General features: G+C 38.1%; 1 long non-coding RNA gene across 1 annotated transcript; it reads right to left on the bottom strand.

Moving 5' to 3' along the window:
- Positions 1 to 5,177: 5,177 nt before the first annotated feature.
- LOC130165034 (uncharacterized) lies at positions 5,178 to 11,461 on the bottom strand. Its single transcript, XR_008826700.1, has 3 exons — positions 11,383 to 11,461; positions 10,575 to 10,642; positions 5,178 to 5,391 (listed from the first exon to the last, which is right to left on the bottom strand). It is a non-coding gene; the product is annotated as an uncharacterized LOC130165034 (long non-coding RNA).
- Between the last annotated feature and the right edge of the window lie 8,137 nt (positions 11,462 to 19,598).

Here is a 19,598-nt window from a genome sequence, read left to right as displayed (position 1 = left end):
TCCCACTAACCGACAGTCGGCTGTGATAACATGCAAAGCCACAGAGGAGGTTGAAGAGAAAATGATGTAATATTTACGAGGGCTATCACATTTTCAAAAAAATTATATTTTAACAAATTCAAACTGTCACTTTAAAAATCAACCTGATCCTATTTCAACAAAATCGCAATACTGTACACCCTCACCCCCCTTTGACAGTCCCATGTGTTCAAACGTCACCAAATATGCTAAAATATAAAATCAAAATTGAGAGAACAATCTCACCACATGGTCCATAATTGTTCTGGAGCTCTCACTTATATCAAATGATCTTCAATAGCAAGTTGAATTACCAAGGTGTCATCTAAACAAAATGCCGATATGAATATCTACAGTTCCATTACAGCTAGACAAATGCTGATGAAGAACGTGTTATATGACTGAAACCTTGAGAGCAGCACACTTAACATCAAGGATGAATTGTATATGAAGCAGCTGGTGTTACTCTCACAGCACAGGATTGCACAAATTGTTAAATAGTTTACACTTAAATGAGCATGATTTGAATTCCGTGTGGTCACAACTGGTCTGCATTTGTGTCTGGAAAGTTAGGATCATCTGTGAAGATAATCACTTAAGACCAGCCTGAAATTGGGTCGCTTTTGTGATTATCAGGAGACAAATTGGGTTCAAGATCGACCTGCTGATCCTCAAGTGTGTGACAGGCAATAAAGATAGGTATAAAGAGAGCCTTTATTTGCATTTATATCAAAACACTTTTAGCCACTTTGCTGCAGAGTACACTGACTTCAAGTCAGGGATTAATGGTGCCTGAGGTATAGTTATTTCATGTCAGAACTGAAGTGATTTGTCAATTAATCAATTAGTTGACCGATAGAAAAATAATCTACAATAATTAATCCTTTTAGTTGTTTTTCAAGAAAAATTGTGGAAAAAATGCTTTTCTCTTTGTCATATATCAACGTAAACTGAGGGTTATTTTGGGGGGTGTTTGGACTTCGGACGCCTCCTTCAGCTCAGCAAAATTTTATTTTGGTTTTCCATAGAATGAACAATTTATCGGAAAAATATTCAAGAGATTAATGAATGGTGCAAATAATCATTAGCTGTAGGTGTAATATCATATCAGTCTTGAACCATTATGCATGTTAATTTGCATGTTAATTAAAAAATATTTGTGTGTCATACAATATTGACACAGTCTCAACTCTCACAGGTTTGGCCGTTTTTGTCACTGACATCTCTGAGTCTTCGATGTTTTTATGCATGTGTTTGTTTATCTGTGTGTGTGCAGCCTGGTTGGCGACAGACACCAATAACAGACATGTGGGTCATGGACTGGTGTGTTTTGGTTACTTGGACAGCTGCATTGTGTGTGTTCAGTCATGCAAGAAAGCTGAAGCCTTTGCAGAGCAGACAGGAGAAAGAGGTCATATGTGAGTTTATATGTGGCACACAGTTCCACACAAATAGACACACACACACACACACACACACACACACACACACTGAGTACTTCAACTATGTGCACAAAGAATCCTCTTTCGGCGTTATTAAAGTGGAGTATTAGGCTGTCAGAGACGAGAAGTTTGCAAGAAAAAAAGAGAAAAACTGATTTGTTCAGCTCTCTCAAAAATGAAAATGTCAGAGCTCTAAATGAAAACAAATACCATCACATTCCATCTATACAAATATACTGCCACATTACATGCAGTATTTAGAGGGTAATACACACACACAACACACACACACACACACACACACACACACACACACACACACACACATTTGCACATGAATATGCACACACAAACTAACAGCAACCATCCACATTAGTTCACCATTGTTCTTTCTGAGCTAATGTCTGTGAGAACAACATTCATAGCTAACTGTGGAGGGTAAATTCAAATTTGCATAAATTATGTTATTTGTGCAAAATGTCATTCAGAAATAATATGCCACAGTTGCATTGTGAAAAACTAGAATACACCGGTTATAAACTGGTCACATATCAGGTTAGCACAGCACGTCTTGTTGTGCCATGTACATAAACGAATTGAAGTGTTCTCTGTAGACCATCTTCTGCCGGTAATATGCAGCATAATTTAGATTTAAAAGTACATTTTCTGACAAAAAGCCACAGAAACAAAAACTAATAACACCTCACATAAATGCTTTCGGGTTTGAGCTAACTTCTGTCAGCACTAACTTTATGGAAAATGCATCATTTCAGTCACAGATTTTTGTTTTATTGTTCGTGATATGAACATCGAGCCAGTCAAAAAGGAGCTGGATCACAAACACCTGAGATAATTACGCCACCAATAGTTAACAAAGAACATCTGTAAAATTAGTCCCAAGTCAGGTCCATGGTACTTCATTACAGTAGTAGATGTACTATAGTGGAAACAACTTAACATTTGCCCTTTGTCAGTGATTTTATAATAAGAAAAACTGCACTACTTTCAAATATTAAAACTTCTCATCGCGACATCTTAACATCTAAATGATGTTTTTATGTCACATTGTCATATTGACCCAGGAAATAAAACTTTGGTTTGGCTGCAGAATAAGTCAAACTGAGTCAAATTACAAACACCTGAGATAATTTCACATAATATTTGATTTTAAAAAAGCCCTAAAATTAGACAAAGATGTTCAGATGTTGAGATATATTGACATATTGTGAATCTGATGCCCGAACAGTATCTTTTTGTATCATTTCATTTTCTGACACATCTGCCCACCAGGTGTGTAATAGATCCTATTACTTTGTTCATTTGTGATGGTTTGCTACTTTTTCATTCTGTTATAACTATTATTTTTTCAGCCTTTGACGTGTTTATTTTTGTCTTCCTAATGATCCATGAAAAAACTGGTTCTCTGATCTGACACTTTTCAATGTTTGGCCAAGTGCAGGCAATTAAAACTACTTGGTTAAATTTCAGAAAGTTTGGTCATGGTTCAGACAAACCAACAAGTCTGTTCACCATCCATCTCTGAGAGGCTTTATCGATTTATAATGTCACACTACTTCCACTTTTAACGTCTTTTTACTTTTATGTCATTATGTGCACAAAAACCAGAGGTCGCTTGTCAGAAAAAATTTAAACATGGTAAGTTTTGAGTATTTGAATAAACCACCAGTGCTGTTATTTTCTGTTTCTCCTGCCTCTTCTTGGTCTATTGAAACCGTGTGATCTTTAAATTGCTTCCTTTTAGTTTATATGGACCTCAGGGAGACTAGCACTAGCACTTGGTGGAAGCTAATAGGGATCAGATTAAAGAACAAAGAATAAAAAGTGACACCGACAAGCTGCAAAAAGATCCACACACTCACTCATTCAAATATCAGACAAACTCACACCAACACACACTCACATACAATGTCTCCTAGCTGAGTTGTAATCCAGGATTATTCAGATTAAGATCTATACCTATGCCTATGTGTGTTAAATGATTAAAGCCAGACAGGCCTATTTACAGAGAAGAAAAGATGATCAAATCAACAGGCTTGTCCTAGAGTGACAGCTGCAAGAGATAGACTGTGGAGAAGAGTAAATTGTTTGTTCACGCACTAAAGTGTCCTGTTCTTTGATGCAAAACCAGTGTTTGCTCCTCTGGTGAGAAAGGGAGGAGGGAGGAGGGAGGAGGAGGAGGAGGAGCGGGGACAGAAACGTAATGAAACTAAAGAAAAAGATGACAGAGAAGAGGGAAAAGTGTTCTGTGCGGCGACTGATAGAACCTGGATGAATGACAAAGAGTTGTAATTAATAAACTCAAAGGATAATCAGGAGCCAGCATGCACTCGTACTTGGACATGCAGGCTTTGCTCGCTCTGTCACACACTGTCGCAGGCGTGCGTGCGCGCACACACCCGCACACACATGTACGCACACAATGAGGCAGAGTATATCGCACCACACAGCCAAGGACCAGAGGCTGCTGTGCCGTGATGGAGGAGCTGAGAACAAATATAAAGTGAGGGAGCACCTAATGAAGATTTTAAATGAGGAAATTCCTGTGAAAATATGATAAACCTCCCTCCTCACCCACTGTGTCCCTCCCCTCTCCCTTCCTGCTCTAATGCCAATACTTCTTCATTCCCTGCTCTCCCTCCCCTCCTCCTCTCTCTCTCTCTCTCTGTGTCCTGCACACCATAAACTCTGCATTATTTTAATTAGAATTTGTACACTCCAACACTTTAATTTTCTCTTCCTTATTTTCCCAAGAAATCTCAGTTTTATTAGTTATCAAACCATTCCAGGCCAAACTCATAATTACACTCAGTCTCAGGGGGAAATGTGTGTATGTGTGCACGCGATGGGGTTTATCTGAACTTGTGAGGACTTACAAGGAAACCAAATAGCGCGCAATGTTTACCGAACCTCATAGACAAACCAGCAGATCGTAGAGATAAAGACATAAGGGCTTGAGGTTAATTTTCCAAGGTAAAATTTATGATTGTATTAAGGGTAATGAATGATTGTGAGTCAATGCCATGTGCTCTAAAGTATACCAAAACCACTGTGTGTTGCTGTGCACCAGTGTGTAAGAGGAGGTTTTTCCTCTTTATAAATTCATTGTTTGGCTAAAGGGGCGAGGGGTTATATTATTTACCTGTAGTAATTGGTTTTCCCAAATGGCAGTTTTCCTCATTACACACACACACTAACACACACACACACACACACACAAACACACACACAACTATACACGCACACACACGACTATACACATGCACACAGGATTGAAGGCTAAGACAACAAAAATGCTATTTCAGATAGTGGAGGCAAAAATAACACTTACCACACACACACAACACACACACACACCCACACAGACAAAGTTGTATGTGTGTGAATGTGTGTGTGTGTGTGCGTGTGTGTGTGTGTGTGCATGTAGCGAGCAGTGTTTTAGTGAAGGTGATGTAGAAAAGCGTAGAGAGAGAAAGAATCACACAGGCTCACCCACAGTTTCACAAATACATCCATTATGCAAAAATCATGATCTCTTTGCTTGGCGCTCAACATGATCTCAGATGAATATTAACGGATGGAAAGATGGAGGAAAGTGTGTTTTTGTGTTTTTGTGTGTGTGTGTGTGTGTGTGTGTGTGTGTGTGTGTGTGTGTGTGTGTGTGTGTGTGTGTGTGTGTGTGTGTGTGTGTGTGTTTGTGTGTGTGTGTGTGTGTGTGTGTCTGAGGAGCCAGCTGTTCATTCTCTCCCTCTCTGAGGTGAAAATAAAAATGTCATTTGTCCACCTCACCTTCTGTCTCTCCTTCATGTGTCTTTCCACCTATTTATCTCCCCTCGTTCACCTCCCTCTGATCCACGTTCTCTTCCCCATGTGCCTCCACACCTCTCTCCATGTTAACGCCTGCTGCAGCGACCTGAAGGTTACAAAAACAAGATTCTCAATTTTCTGGATTAGCCAAGACAGTCTGAGAGGATGAGGTGATAAATTCACTCTATTCACATACCACCGAATACTGCATGGACCAGACCAAATTGTTTTGGTCAGGTTAAACTACCGATAAAAAAACATTTTCTGGTCAAATACAAAGTAAAACTAGGAAACTGCAATGGAAAATGGTTTCATTTAGACATGATACCATTAAGTCTCTTTTGTCTTGGTCCAGCTTTTCTCAGGGTGTTATCATAGGCAGCAAAATCTTCATCTCTATTACAACATTTGACTAAATTTAGTGATTTTATTGTTTAAAAAAATGTCATGGCTGACAGAGGATATGTTAACACAGTAGACCCACAGCTACTCCAGTGGGAAAAAAGGCTTCTAACCATGAAAGATTTCAAATCCTAAATCTTCTCATCATATCTGTAGATCATTTTTATGTCTCATGGTGAGTTTGAAATAACACGTTTACATTTGGTTTGGCTCCAGAATTTGTCAGTTAATGTAAAGTTGCAGTTTACTAACAGATCATTTCCACAGGAGCCATTTTGACACGTCACAGTAGGAAAAGCAAAAGTGTATATAATCAAAATATAATGAATATCGTTTAGCTGCTTCAGTTTCAGAGTCCTGGTTTTGTGCATGCTGGGTCATTGTCACAGTGTTATTTCTTACTGGGACTTCAATAGAACGGAGCCATTGCTCATTTTATTAGTAATACTTGCCCTTTTCCTACAGGTCTATTTAAAAAGTCCAACAACACAGTTTGATAAGACAAAAGGTCTGAGGAAATCTGGACAGATGAAGTCAATAGATCGGTTACTATCCAAATGCAACCCATTGCCTAAAAATGTTTTTGTATGATTAAGCTGCAACAGCAAATACGTTTAGTCAGAAAGTAATGGTGACTGGATTATGTTATCTATTAACATGATATTTTGTTAATTTACTTATTTGGCAAGTCAAAAACACATTGCACTGAACATATGAGTAAAATCTCCACAGATTATCTGTTTTCCACCAAAATAACTGCAATCAATATCTTGCAATATAAGCTATAGCAATATAAGGCTAAAGCATTATCAAACATTTTATAGTTATGTTTATGCACTGGCAGTTTAATAAGAGGCACAATGTCTTTATTTACATTTAACCAAAACCATGATCTTTCCTTAGCCAAAGATAAATCATCCACCCAAACCACCTCCTGGTGACTAATAAATGTAGCGCTTCATTCATTCAAAACATACAAACATAATCCAGCCAGCAATTATTTTTCCTACAAAACTTACTTGCTGTTGCAGTTTAGTTGTATAGAAACGTTATTTCTAGGAGACAGGGTTGCCAAATGTGGTGCACATTTTTAAAAAATTCAATTAGAGAAATTTGGCAAAAGAAAATGCAAATAAATGCACATTTCCATCCACTACTGTCTAATTTCATGCTTGCAAATGTAAGGAGGTGCTTCTAGAGTCAAGGAGCTGGAGTCAAAACTTTAACCTTGGGTTATTAACGCCAAAATTTAGCCAACGTGTTCTACCTATCTAATAATGTGAATTCAAAAATCAAGGTAAAATAAGGGAAATTTTATTTTAGATGTTCAAACATTTGTTTTCTCCTTAACTCCTTCTCCTACACCGTAGTTATTATGGCTAGTGTAGCTAGCTTTAAGGGCCACCATGTAAGACTGAAAAGTGACTGATGTAAAATCAATTATTCTGGCTAGTAGGACCCTTGCTTGAAGTTGGGTGAAGCTCTGCTGGAAATTACTCAATATATGCATGATTAAGAATGATAAAAGGTGTAAGTTGTCCCTCCCTAACAGGTGCAACAACATTAACAAAACACAAAGCAGGTTTTTTTTTTTTGTTTGTTTTTTTACAAGCCCACATTGTCCTGAGAGGAGATTTAATCAGTCAAAATAAATGAAAACACCTGTGTGGGTGGAACATGGGGTTCACTATCCATATCAATTAGACTGTCTCATCTAAAAATAACAGGAAAACAGTAAAATTACCCAAAATTTGAGCTATTCCTTTCAAAAGAGATCATACAAATTGAAATGTGAAGAACGTAGACAAAATGCACAGTTTAGTCATTCTTTGCATTGCTTTTTTATCTTTATCATCTTTTAAGCTGCCCTCACCCCACATGGTATCCCTTGATCAGCACTAACTCAGCTGAACAATGTAAAGCTTCCAGAAACCCAAAACACAATAAAAATGACACTGATGTCTTTAAATAAAAAAAGCATAATTCTTAAGTCATAATTACTTTAAATACTGTTATAGAGTAGTTCTAGGTTGTAAAGATATTTTTCACTTCACATAAAGACAGCAGAAAAAAAATGTTGAAAGTCTAAGTATGTCCATAAATGGGAATATTAAGAATTCAGTTTTGAAACAATTTCAAAACAATGTTTTATGGTCTACAGACATGAAGTACTCTATGTACTCTACCGACATGAACAATTTGAAATGGTTAGGTTGTCTCTACATAATATATAAATAAAGTTAAGGTACTGTAAATAAAACATGCTCACCAGACACCTGAGGGCTAAAGTAACTGTACTGCGATGGACTCTTAATCGTCTGCTTTTAGAATCACTGACCACAGATATCAAATCCAGTCACGGAGATGTCAATCACGCATGTTTTGCACATGCCCACACTGTCCTGGGAAATGCTCTAATCACTAAAAATCAGCATAATCTACGTGGATTTAAGCATGATTCAGGCAGGTGTGCTAACCTCTCAGTATACCTTAAAAACTGCACACAGAGACATAATAAAGCTCACCATGAATTTTTACCACACCTTAAAAAAAAAAGTCTAACTCTCAAAATAGAAAAGAGCAAAATTTCCTCAAATCCAAGCTGTTGGTTGAAAAGGCCACTGTGTAAGGGGCCCATCATTAAGGCCCATTTAATATTAAAGGCCCTGCACACAGGTGTTTCCAATCCTTCTGGATGATTAGACCCCTGGCTCAAGTTAATGTCTGGTGGTGCTTTGCTGGTGATTACCTGGGGGTCAAAGAAACTCTACTGTGTCCAAAATCACTCTCTAATTACTACATGGTGTACGATAGTAACTGTCGGTTATTTTATTTGAGTGTCTAATATTCAAGTGTGTAATGTATGCTCTATCGTGCCCTAAAAATCCCTGTGGTGGAACAAGTCATGGGTATGTACGCTACTTTCTGTTAATAATCCCATAAAGCAAAGTGACACATTTATAGTTGTGAAAATTAGAGTCATGCAACTAAGATGATCCATCATTGTCCAAAATCTCAAGTCACTGCCCCCTATAGAGTAAACTATTAAATGTCCATTATAACGGGAGTAGTGAATAAGTGATCATGGGACCGATTTATGACTGCAGCAACACTGATGAGGAAGTTACGGTACAGTGACATTACTTCTCCCTGCACTCTGCCCTTAAAAAAAGGATGTGATGTCATGGCGCTCATATGTGCAATAGATAAATATTGATCAGAGCGATCACACTATGAATTGATGATGTACAAAAAGTACACGTTAGAAAAACAACTTCTCCTTTCCCAGAGAGTCACAGTGCAGCAGTGTTTTTTTTGGCAGACCCAGCAGATGTGCTTAAGTTGAACAAAGCAAACTCTGACTTGGCAAATGGAGTGAATATTCAAGGGTAAGAAATGTACCTTTAAATAGGGGGGATAATGCTGCATTCACACAATGTCACCAGATTGGGAAGAACAGGAAAACTCATTCATTTTTACAAGGTTGTATTCGCCTTGTAGCAACCTTGTACTCACACCAGACAAACAGCCTAAATTTGCCTCTTTTGTTGAATGATGTATTTGTAGGTTTTTGTTACCAAGGTGAAACCAGAAGCAAAACCGGTGTATAGCTTCAATAGATACACAATGGATTGTAACAGAATTTATATTGGATTTTATTTTTACCTAACTATTAGAGTTGGTGCAGTCTTCTGTTCACCATGTGGGAGATATTGTCTACGTCTTAAATTCTTTCTATGCCCAACTCGGGATTACAAATCAGAGGCTGATGCGTTTTTTCCACCACCACGGCTCCTCCTCTTCCACTTTTTTGTAATTTCTTGAAAATTGTCCTACCCAATCAGGTGCAGAAACACTAATGAGACAGTCAGGGAGATGTCAATGAAACACGTTGTACATACCCACATGGTCCTGTGAGGAGGTCTTATCAGTGAAAATAAGTGATGATACCCTCACACTCCAGATAGAAATATAATAAAGCTATCCATGAGATTTCTAACTAGAAAAAAACATTAACTTCCCCCAAATCTGACCTATTCCTTTAAAAGGCTATCATGTAAGTCTGAAATGTGCACACCCACACAGGTGTTCTCACTTGTTCTGGCTGATGAGATGTCTGCTCAGGTTGAAGGTTTACCGAGCTATACTGGGAATGATGTGATGACACCAAACACCATGTACTAACAGACTTTTTCACATCAGATGTTTTGACTCCTCATAGCAGGAAGAGCACAGTTGGAAATAATATCATTAATGATGAGTCCTTTCCCGTTTCTCTCAGTAAACATGCCCAATAGACCTTTTTCACAGCAGAGGGTTTCTTGTCATAGCAGGAAAAGCAAAGCTGTAACAGATTTAAGTAAGCTATGACTGTTCACCAGTGTGCACAATACCAGGACCTTGGAACTGGCTCATCTAAATGGAATGCAGTCGTTTTTAATGTTATCAGGCACACCTGTGCTTTTCCTGCTATGGCATACCAAATTGTCTACTGTGAAAAGGTGTCTATACCAGAGCTCTGGAATTTAAACATACAAAAGAAATGCAGACACCGTTAACAGTATTGGTTACACCTCTGTTTGACAAGCTTGAAATGTCTGCAGTGAAAAAAGTCTCTGTAGACCTCCGTCTGCTTCAAACTAAAAGCTTGTTGGATCATCCAACAGTACCTGAAACTGTGTTTGGTTGAGGTGGGGGGCTGATCTCCCTTGGAATCGTTACAGACTGGTGGTGAGGCACATTTAATTACAGCGGCTACCTTAGCCCCAGTTTGTGCCTCTCATGTATTAGCGTACATTCAGGTCACAGAGGTAACCACCGGTTTCTCTAAAAGATAATTAACTGGCAGTGTTTGAAAAACTCAGACGGTCATTTAAATACACTTACCACTGTACTGAGGGTATTTTCAGAATCCTCAAAGACTCTTCTAACCATCTGGATGGAAAACAGGTTACCTGTGCAAAACATTTTTATAACTGTAGTCAGCAATACTGTTCATATCTTTGTTCGGCATTCACTCTGTGTTCATCAACTCTGCTATCAACTTCAACTTTGAACTGGGCTGTAATCACCTTAACTTATTATTTTGTCCAGACCTCATAATAATACAGAATACTGAGTACATAACAGGAAACATTTGTGTGCACTGCACCTAAACTAAACACCATCTGCAAATATACAAAACACATAAAATGTATTCAATGTTTTCACACCTGTATGAGAACAACTCTTTTGGTTTTACACAACTATCTTATTAACTGTTTTACAGGATGAAAACTTCGTATTGTAACTTTAACTGCATTCCCTGGCTTGACTTAGTAGTTTAGGTAGACCTAGCTGACAGGTTTAACTCTGCTAGCTTACTGCCTCTCTACTACCAATATTTTACACAGTGTCAACACACGAAATACTGTTTATAGGTCACAATAAACATTATTAAATAACACCACATGAACTGTTGAGGTTGGCATACATTAAATAAACACCTGAGCTGGCTTTAAAGACTCTAAATAATCACTGATTCTAATCATTTAAACTAATGCTAAAGCTAATGCTAATCGCTAATGCATACAGCATTTATAATGCTAGCATGTTAACTCAAATTCACAAATTTGCGGCCAAAACTAACATTTGTCATGTTTACAAGAGTTTATACAGTATTTTGTCACCATAACTTTCAATGTTGTACTCTTACCTGTGGACAACATATTTGTGACAATAGTTAGCTACATTATTCATATTCATCTGGATTTCGCTCAGTGTTAGCTCCCAACTATTCTCTAAGTGAAGATATTGTAGAGTAATTGCGTCCAGAGCAGAAAACGAAGTTACGATGTTGGTGCATACCTCCCCACTTTTATAAACACACAGGGACCGCCCACAGGTGAGATGGTACAGTGCAGTGATTACCTTTCAGGTGAAAGCCACTTTCCAGAGTTTCCTCTTCTAAAGAAACCACGTTTTTCATCTAAAAGGGTCTCTGACAAAGAGAGAGATAAGCCCAGAGCAGAGGCGGACTGGCCATGGGAAGTACCGGCTCCGATCCAGATCATTACGTGGACCATCAAAACAAAGGTTGTTTTATTTTTAACGGCCCTCTCTGTCATTTGTGCGGATGGTCCAAGCAGATCAACCCAAGGCTTTCTTTCCCAGTCAGACCATGGAGCCAGCACTGATCTGGTTTTGGATGAAGAGCCCTACATGCTGCTGAAGAGCTCCAGCTTGACTCGGAGCCTCCTTTTCCTCTCCACCATGGGTAAGTAACTTAATATCTACATAATGTTACATGTCTGTTTTCGTTAGTGACTGGCTACAGAAGGCATGATAACTTAGCTAACTTGCTGTTACCAATATTATGAATGTGTTCGACAAATGTTGCTGATGCTAGCTAGCTTAGTGCCAACACTGCTGGGCAGCATATCACGGCAATGCTAGGTGGGCTAACGGTTGTGGCTGGATTGCTTTTCGTTGGCTCTAGTGTACACATTATCTAATTATGATTCTTGATGTGGCTGTTTTCACTGGGCTTCATATCACATGGCTGAGAACAAGAAGGATGGGGGGGGGGGGGGTTCTTCACAGATGTACTGTGCCTGGGTCTATTAACTGCTTATGGGCTACAGAAGCAACAAATATATACATGTCCTGCCATCTAATTTTAAATGCATGTGTGCAACTGTGCCTATCTTCTGTCAATCATGGTGTATCATGTTTAATTTGGACATGTGCAGGGTTGTATGTAGGCATCCATACACGAAAAGAAATATCCTTCCAAAAGCCACAGTGTGAGAGATTGATCCTGTTGAAAAACAAGGTGTATGACCTAGTTTATTTGAAGCATACTGAGGCCTTAAGAATGATAAAGTTTGAGTTCATCCAGGTGCACCAAAACTAGGAGCGTGATTGAGATTTCAAACAGGCACAGTCATGTCTACAAAGTCCTGAAAAGAGGTCTATCAGTCAAACTAAACAGAGGCACCTGTGTGAGTGCGTCATGGGTGTGTAGGGGCATTAAATCTAGCACGACTGCAGTCCTTGCTTATGTTTTTTTGTCCCCCATCTTTCATTGTTGTGTGCCATCTTAAGCAGTGAGCAAAACAAAGCTTCTCTGCTTTACTAAGCTCATTTTTTTTTAGTTCCAGCATGTTAATCATTCCACACCACACAGTCTTTTTGTTGAAGAACTATCTTCTCTCACCAATCAGATGTGCAAAGTGACTCTCCATTTCCATAAAAGCCCATTTCCTAAGAAACACATGACACATCACCTTCTCTCCACTGAGTTTCATCTTCCTTGTTCAACCTTTTCATTTACTTTTTCTTAAAAGAAAAATCCTTCATCTTTCGTTTCCAAGCACTTCAGCCTTTACATGACTGCCACAGAGCCATGAAGAAAATTGCATGGTAACAGTACGAGGCTCAACCTTGCATTTCTAATTTTTACTTGCTTATTATTTCAGTCATACAGCGACTGAAGCTCACTCTGCTGTTCCATCCAGGCTAATTCACTCTGAATAAGAGTGACAGCTAAATGCCTCAAGTGTAAAATGGAAAATGCTGGCTTGCAGACAGGAAAAAGCTGGTGGGTGGCGAGCTGTTGAAATACCATGTTCACCTGTATTTATGTGAGGAGCTAGCCAGAATCTCTGCTCTAAGGGCAATCAATGGACCTGCACCTGCTGGCAACCTGGAAAACTATTCAAGGCTTGGTTTGGATGTTTTCAGGCGTCATCATTACAGTGATCAACAGCAGGCACAAGCCTAAAACCATATTTGAATCAAACTACAGCTATAACTAATTATCATTAATATTTAATTTCTTTATCAGTTTATCTGATTATCTAATTATATTTCAGATTGATAAATTAATCATTTTGAATATCAAGTATGAATGTCAGAAAAATATGAAAGATGCCTTCACAATGTCCCAGAGCCCAAGGTAACATAATTGAATTGTTTGACAGCATACCAAAACCCAAACATAGTCAGTTTACCTTGAAAAGACTGTCTTAAATTATTAATTGTCTATTGACTAATGGGCTGATCATTACAGCACTAATTCAAACCTTTACTGATGACTAATATACATTTTGGAAAGTGTGCTCCTGCTGGGTGTGAGAGACATGCAATGAAAGGGTAACTCATCTTCACTATAATTTGGGTCTTATTTTCGTACTTAACTGTTTTTATATGATAAAATGCAACTGACGAGAAATTGCTGAGAGCTGATAGGTTGGCATCATTACTACAACGAAGTCCAATGGGGTATTTCATATCAGTAGTTAAATAATCAGATCAATTAATCTTACAAGGGTCATTACAAAATGACCCATATGAGCATTTTCTGATCAAGAGAAAGTAGACACAAAAAGTGACAGGTGAAGGTGAGGGAATGATCTTTAGCTGTGGATAAAAGAAAACAGAAGAAAACAACATTGACTTTCAGCGGGAAACAAACATGTCAAAGTGAAGGTCACATTATCAGAGACAGCCTACTTCTTGGTAGCCTTGTTTGCTTCTTTACTTGCACTGTATATATAGTATTGTGTATTAGTGAAGAAGCACATGGCACAACTGCCTTTCAGTAAAACTCCTTATAGAAAAGTAAAAACATCTCTATTTATCTTTGACAAATTGTGATTTGAACAATCCAAATAACACTTGCAGCTCCCAGATCTTTGCAATTAAAGCTGTGATAATTTTCTAGCCACTTGGGGGCAGATGAGCGCAACACTGACGCATCACATTTTATGTTGATATGGGGAACTTGTGAGCAAACACTTATCCGTCTCAATATCCAGCATCTACAGAGCAATATTAGCTTTCATTTGGACTCATGTTTCTGGCCACCTGGTGAAAGTCCAATATTCAATATTCATATTGTCTACAAACTCCTCACAGAAATGTATAGTTCAGTTTATAAATGCTTCATATGGTCACTAGAGAGTTGCTAACTTTGTCTGTCAGCCCTTTGGTGCTGAGCGGGTCGCACACAGTGGATCCTTAGGGCTCTTGTCGGTGATGAGAGCGGCGAGTTGTGGCTGTAAGACTGAAACAATGAGCTGCACTGCAGAGCCAGGAGATAATTCTCTGTGGGTTCATCGCTGTGAGTGGTCCCTTTCACATAGTGATTTGATTGATTTTGATTGTTATGGCCAAAACTATGAAAATAAGACCTAGATGTAATAAACTGAATAGTTCTTAAACATTGCAAAAGCAGTCAAATTAAAAAAAATGAACAAAAGTTGCGTTCTCCTGTTTACTGACTGCCACTCCGCCCAGTACGTCTCATCTCTCTGACATCGAGCAATGAGTTGCAGCACTGCTATTAGAGACAGGAGGAAGAGAAGCATGTTGCGCTGGCTGGAGTGTGGGCCTGTCAGTCAACGCTAACAGCTGCATTTGGCATTTCAGTCAGGTACGAAAGGTGTGTTTGGTGCCAAAGTACCTCAAGTCAGACAGGCATCCCGACAGGGTTCCTGAATAACAATATTTCATCAGAGTAAAGTGGGAATAACAGGGAAGAGGATGAGCAGGGTAAACATAGATCAGGATGGATCCACAGTTGTGTTGTTATGACTTTTAACAGAAAGGTAACGGACATACGTCTTCAAGGTTCTCCTCCACCATCTGTTCTCCGGCTGTAGTGACTCTTGCCTTCTTCTCTCTCTCTCTTTCTCACACACACACACACACACACACACACACACACACACACACACAAACACAAACAACTCAGAACATGGCCATCCACATTCATTAGCATATAAATAAATCATACACAAACACAAAAACGCAGACTGAGACAATGGGGCCATCTCACAAATGCATTTTCCTGTAGTGTTAAGAGGTGAATGTGGAATATTAGTGGATATAAGCAGACTCCAGTAAGGTCCATTAATGTTTGTGTGCGAGTGCTGTTCCAAGCCTGATGAAAAGGCTTTTAGGCTAATTACATGAAAGGAGTGTGTTGCTATCTTGATTAATTTTAAGCTTGTGCTTACATCACTCTCTTCCTCACACACACACAAATATGTGCAGACTCACGCTGCACTGGTTCAATAGACTGCTGCTGCTGTTTAAAGTAGAGAGTCATTTTAACAGAATAACTTGTTCTTATGTGTGAATGGGTGTGTGTGTGTGTGTTGGCACGTCTTCCACAACACTTAACTCCATGATTGAGTCAATAATGAACATGATGTTCTGAGCGTGACTTACACAGCTTCTTCTTGGTTCATTGCTGATACCTCGCTTGCTGACAGTGCATTTCAGTCACCATCTCGATTCCTTTTCTGTTTTAATTGAAGGATAAAAGGGAGAATTTTGAAGAGAGGAATCACCATATATATATATATATATATATATATATATATATATATATATATATATTTGTTTTCAAATCTAATCTAGCAGCGCCCTCTGTCCAGAGACAGCAGAACTGCAAGATCACAGCCTTTTTAATTTGACATGGAAAACTCAGCATTATGTTTTCCAGGAGTTTTGATCTTTAGGATTCAATGGTCAGTGATCAATATTTATTTAGAGCCCACAGCCCAAAATTATAAATTTGTCTAAGAGGGCTTTACAGTCTCTACAACATAGACTCTTGATTTGGATAAAAACAAACTGCACAATAAAACTCTGTAACAGGAAAAAGGAAGATAAAACCACAAGAAAAGCAAGAGCAGAGATTCCTCCACCAAAATAGACAGATACAGCAAATAACATTTGATATGAAGTAAATATTAAATGTAATAAGTTAACAAGTCTCATGCAACATGTAGAAGTATTTAGAGTAAAGACTGTGGATTGGTTTGGTTTTATTTTGTCATAAAACAATGTGGAGACAATATATTTTCCACATATTCAAAAATATAACAATATATGAATATAACTGATAATTAAATGAAACAAACAAAATATAGCAAAGTAGAAGCAGGATATAAAACAAAGTGTTAAAACAAGATTGAAGCAGATATGAAGCAGAGTCAGAACAATCAATAGATAAATGAGAATGTGATAACAGTTTTTTGCAGGATAGTTTATCCTGGGTCTATGTGGTCTCACTAAAAAAGAGGAAAATTGGTGAATAATATTCCAAGGATACATGCATTCAAGTCATTGGCATTTTATGCCATTCAAATATTTCAATCATATACTATTATATTCAGCTCAGCATTGACACTGCTCTGGGCAAGTGTAACCTGCACAGGTTTGTTTGTATGAAATCCAACTAAGAAGAAGAAGAATGAAAGAGGTTCTGAATTAAATTGTAGTTGTTGTTACAGAAATATTCTTTGCACACAAGGACACTACTTTGGCCTAAATCACGAAGGACATTTTACATCTTTCAATAGAAAAAGCACAGGCCCAAATAATAACAGCTGAATTAATTCCACTTAGCTGCTTCGGTATCATGGCCCTGGGATTGTTCATGCCGGTTCAAGGTCATGGCTCCAACTGTGCTTTTCCTTCTATGACAGGTCAAAACCTCTGCTGTGTAGGCCTATAAATAAAAGAAATCTGTATTCTTGTATAGACCTATATCAGTTTATATGCAATTCTTCTTTTCTCTTTATTTTAGGGACTTCATACTCACTGCACTCATTATTGGCTTTTTTCATTAGGGTCCACAATCTGTTCACTATGCCCATTCCTGTAATAAAAGCATTGGGTGTCTAAAAAATGTTTTATACAATGAAATTTGTATTTGAAGTCAAAGTCAAATGTGATATCAAAAACAGCTGTTTAGATAAATATATCCTCAAATGTAGTTCTGTCATTCCGTCAAATTAATTAGAGCAGGTTTGATAAGAGTACCGAAAATCTATTACCCTTAATTTGGGGGATTTAAAATGTTTATACTATATTGTCATCAGTTAACTACAGTAATCATAGCTTTTTTTAATAATATTAATGGGATAATGATAGTATAATTAGCAATCATGAGAAAACAAAATACAGCTGTGACAGAAAATAGTGAGAGGAGGGGGAAAATGTGGAATATTCAATATATTCATCTTAGAAGAATAATGGATATCCAGGCATTGTGTTCTGTCTTGACATCTGTTTTCCTGGCTTTAATAAGAACTGAGCATCTTTTCTGATGTAATTTATTCCTTCACATCTCTGCACAAAAAAAAAAAAAATGAAAGGGAAGAAAGAAAGTGTGTCTTATGTGCTGGTGTTTTTGTAACAACAAGATGAGGCCATGCCAATTCAAATTAAAATGACAAAAATGAAGTAAAATTGCAACACTGACTGAGAACACTGGTGCACTGTTTTCCTTTGATCACAGAAGAGTTCGGATGCTGATTAGTTAGCGTCGCTCAGCATCGATTGCGTCCAAATGGATTCTCTCTGATGGCCCTCACACCTCCTCACAGCCTTCCACCTCCATGTCTGCTGCCTCATCCAGCTGGCTGCTTTCTGCTGGGTCCACTTCCTTTGGCTCACAGGCACCATCTTGGTAACAGCAACAGACAGTTGGTGGGTAGAAACGAGTCTGCTGGAGTACTCGAGGTTCTGTGGACCCAACTGGCATGTGCGATGCAGATTATTCTGGTGGTGAAACTGGCCCTGAAGCAGCCTGGATCAGACGAACTGTTTCTCTGGCAGGGATGTTGTCGAGCAGAGGGTCTCTGGTTAGCTTGGCCGAAACGAGAGGCTTAAGTTTCCCAGGGACATTGACTGGTTCGTACGGGCATTGATGCTACAGTTTGTCTTGTTTGGCGGTTTGACAGAGAAGAGAAAGTGTGGAGAAATGTGTGATCAAAAGAAAGTGAGCGAGGAACCAGCTTGGAGAGAAATGCAGCCCGTCAGTTAAAGCTGCCTTACGACTACTCTGTGCTATTTAACCTTTATTAAACTGAGCACGTTGCACTGAGAGTGCGGTTCTCTCTTCCAGCAATGCCTTGATCAGACAAATTTAGACAAATTTACAGTACAGAGAGCACACACTTAGTTTTTGGGCTAGTGTTGTACTTTAACCCATGGCAAAATGATTGAATTGAATGATTGAATGTTGAAATGTTGCTAGATTGTGCAGCAGTATAGATAGTAATGCAGTGTGCTTAAATATTAATGTTCAGTTCCTATTTTTCTGTATGCTGTGTAAAACAATGTGAGATCATGTAAGCATTTGGCATTTGAAGTGTGATTGTAGATTTTTATGTATTTGTATGTATTTGTTTTTTGATTTTTGTTTTGTCAGTTTATGGCCAGACTTCTCAGCAAATCTGCAAATTACATATGTTTGTGGGTGTTTAAACCCCTGCAGCAAACAGACATTAAAAACGAGTCTTTCTTTAAATGTTAAGGCACTGTTACTTTTTATTTCATGAATTTAAATGCAAATGTTTGGGAACCCTAGTCTTAGTACTTTGTAATCATTTGCCAATTATATTTTCAGTTGAAGTAAAACATGACTACTGCAAGAATGAATGAATAAAAAACCTTCCCATTATAGTCATATAAATTCAATCTTGGGGTCTTTATATCCAAAATATGGCCTGTTATGACATCTTTAACATAAAGTTAACGATCAAAGTTTGCTGATGAAATTACGTTAAGTGAGAGATTCAATTTTCTCTCTACAATATCCAGTTACTGTTAACATCAGCAAATCGTGAAGCAAAAACATGGTGTGTAATTTATGTAATTATAAAAATAAAAAAAAAGTATTTGTCTAGCCTTATTGGGTATATAGAATATGTGAGGTAATAATCAAGTTTTTTCCAATAAATATCTTCAGGTTGTCAAGTTATAAAACTCCCCTCTACCTTCTGAATATGTTTATTATTGGATTTAGAATTAGTAACTAATATGTAGGCCTCCTTCTTAATGGCCTTTAACCCAATATAGCTTTTCATTAAGTGACCCAGGTCAACCATCATAGGTCTTTGTCTGTCA

Source organism: Seriola aureovittata, chromosome 3 (assembly GCF_021018895.1).
Source record: "Seriola aureovittata isolate HTS-2021-v1 ecotype China chromosome 3, ASM2101889v1, whole genome shotgun sequence".
Taxonomy (NCBI): domain Eukaryota; kingdom Metazoa; phylum Chordata; class Actinopteri; order Carangiformes; family Carangidae; genus Seriola; species Seriola aureovittata.
Note: the sequence above shows the minus strand (reverse complement) of the source record. Positions and strands in the feature narration are given on the sequence as shown.